This window comes from Dendrobates tinctorius, unplaced genomic scaffold, assembly GCF_039654945.1.
Source record: "Dendrobates tinctorius isolate UK_male_01 unplaced genomic scaffold, ASM3965494v1 ptg000070l, whole genome shotgun sequence".
Lineage (NCBI taxonomy): Eukaryota > Metazoa > Chordata > Amphibia > Anura > Dendrobatidae > Dendrobates > Dendrobates tinctorius.
In genome coordinates, this window is record NW_027361738.1 from 85,221,910 (window position 1) to 85,224,601 (window position 2,692).

A 2,692-nucleotide genomic window follows, 5' to 3' on the forward strand; every position below is an offset into this window, starting at 1 on the left:
CTACTGCAGACACGTCAGAGGGGAGAGGCTCCTGCTGCAGCCAGTTGTCTTACAGTCAGTCCCAGGTCTGTGAGGAAGAAGAGGGACATTGCTGATATCCATCGAGAGGAATCATTTATGTATTTCTCAGTTTCATTTGTAATGTGAGACAAAATAAAATCAAAAGAAGTGAGATTAAAGGGATTGTCCAAATTCAGGGGGGAAGGGGAATTTTTTTCCTGAAATGCATGTATAAGGTGAGAGGTTAAAAATGTTTTCAAGTGGGTTTGATTAAAACATTTGAATTAAGAAAATGAAAAAGTTTGACTTTTACAGGAGTTTTGCTTTAAACTTTTGATGTGAGTTTTGATAATAAATCAGCTGAGAGGAGCTCGGAAAAACACAGACAAAAGAGTTACAAATGCTTTGAGGAGGCGCTCACTGAAGGATTCCCAGTTAACTCATTCTGCAGCCAGCAGAGGCTGTAGAAATGAAATTATGCAATTTTTTTTTACTGGAAACCAATTGCAAAAATGATTTTTTTAACCCTAAATGCATGCATTTATGGCAAAATGAAATGTCCTCAAAGGTGGACAACCCCTATGAAGGAGGAAGCCCTGGGATATCTTTTTTTTATCTCACAATTTCTGTTTAGTTTTGTTATGTTAGGAGTTATCTTGTTAGATTTCCTAAATTAAGCTGAATTTATGGGAAAAGAGTGTCCCTGTGTCCCGGGTACCCTATGACCAAAGAGTCCATGTTCACCAGAGGAAGGTGCTGTGATCGCAGACTAAGGTGAGTTAACCCAAAGCCAAAATACACAGATGGATTCGGCAATGCAACTTGCTTTCATCATTCCCATTCATTTCTATAGCGCTATCAAGGCATGCTGGGAGTAGTAGTTTCACCATATCTGGAGAGTCACCTGTTGGAGATCACTGTCTTACATACCCATTTTCTCTTTTTTTATGGGATTTTGAATGATTCGGATCTTTGCTTATTTGTTTAACCAATAACAGCGCCACCCTGGCCATGTCTGGTATTGCAGCTTAGACCCTTTCCGTAAACACTGCAGTACCAAAAATGGCCTGTGAGCAAAGGTGGTGCTGTTTCCTTCCAATTTTTAAAAACTTTTTTACTAATTCAAGGCTATTCTATTTACTGGTGGGTATAAATGCTGTTTCCACTTCACAGTTGATACTTTCTAAAGCTTATTATGGATAGTACTACTCTTAGGATCATAACTCCTATCATCCCATTGGAATATCAATGCAAAGAGTATATAGATTGGCATCAATATTGACCCCTGTTGTGAACTCTCTTAATTCGACTTTTGAGGCAAGGCTGCCTCTGGTGGATACTGCTGGTAGTGGAGCTGGTCAACATGATGTTAACCCAACAGCTGCAGAAGATAATTGGAGGAGTGGGGGTAGTGACTGGGACTACATAAGCCAGCAGACTTCTCTCAGTGGCTGCCGGTGATTTGCCTTTCTTTGCTTATTGAGGAGTGCTGTCTCCTGCCTGATTCTGCATTTTTCAGCTAAGTGTCATTTGCTAAACCCTTTGCATCTAATTTTGCCTTGCTGTCAGGGGTCAGCTTGCTCCCCCAGGGGCTGCTGGCTCCTGCCCTGTATTTTTGTATCTTGTGTTTGTTTGCTCAGTCCCCTGCTGTATTAGCCTGTTGCTAGCCGCCAGTTCACACCTGAGTGCTGATATAGTGGGGGCGAGGTTGTGCAAACCTCAGTATTTTTGTACATTAGTCATGTTGGAATTTTTAGGGTTTTTGTGTGATTGCAGACAGTGCCTTTTCTGTCCTGTCCTATCTAGTCAGTGTGGGCCCCATCGTTTGCTCAGTCTATTTTCTGTCTGTGTTTTTGCTTCATCTTGTCTCACCGACAATATATGTTTGGGGGCTGTCTATTCCTTTGGGGATCTGCTCCGGGGCAGTTTAGATTTCACCTTTCTGTCTTTAGGCTTAGTTAGTCCTCCGGCTGTGACGAAGCGTCTAGGGCATTGTAGGAACGCTCCACGGCTGCTGCTAGTTGTGTTTGTTAAGATCAGGGGTCTGCAATCCACTGAGCGATCAACCTCTCTGGTGTTCTGGTGGCATAGCCTATTGCGCTCTCCTCCTCGGTGACCCATTCATAACAGACCCCCCCTACTCCAGAGAAGCCACTATGGGACCCCTGGAAAGTGGGGGGCCCCAGCCCCTTTTGCTACTGATTTGCTATCCATTATGAACACCACTAACTTCTGTACGCCCTATCAAGGCAAATTAAAGGGATTATCCATACCAGACTTCCCCTTTAAGTAGAAATGAGCTCTAAATTCTTCTTTTTGATCCCTAAACACCCAACTTTTTTCTGTTTGTGCGATGAATTTGTGATGATTAATCCGTATCGGTAACACTCGTGAGAAGCGCATTCCTGGAGCTCGGTGAATCACCCTCCCCATCGTCATTATAACAATAACCCCCATTAGCATCAATCGGTCGTGACTCTCATCATCTCAGAGACACTGTCGTCCCTTTTCTCCGCCGCCATTGGTTCGATGGCACGCGTAGATTTGGCCACCTTGACGTCACTCGGGCCAACTTGTAAGTTCTTCCAAGGCGTCACCGGTGTGCGGATGATGGGGGTAGTGTCATCTACGTGAGCTCTATGGGGAAAGTCACGGGAAAGCCTCCGAGACTCATTGAATATTGATAAAGGGA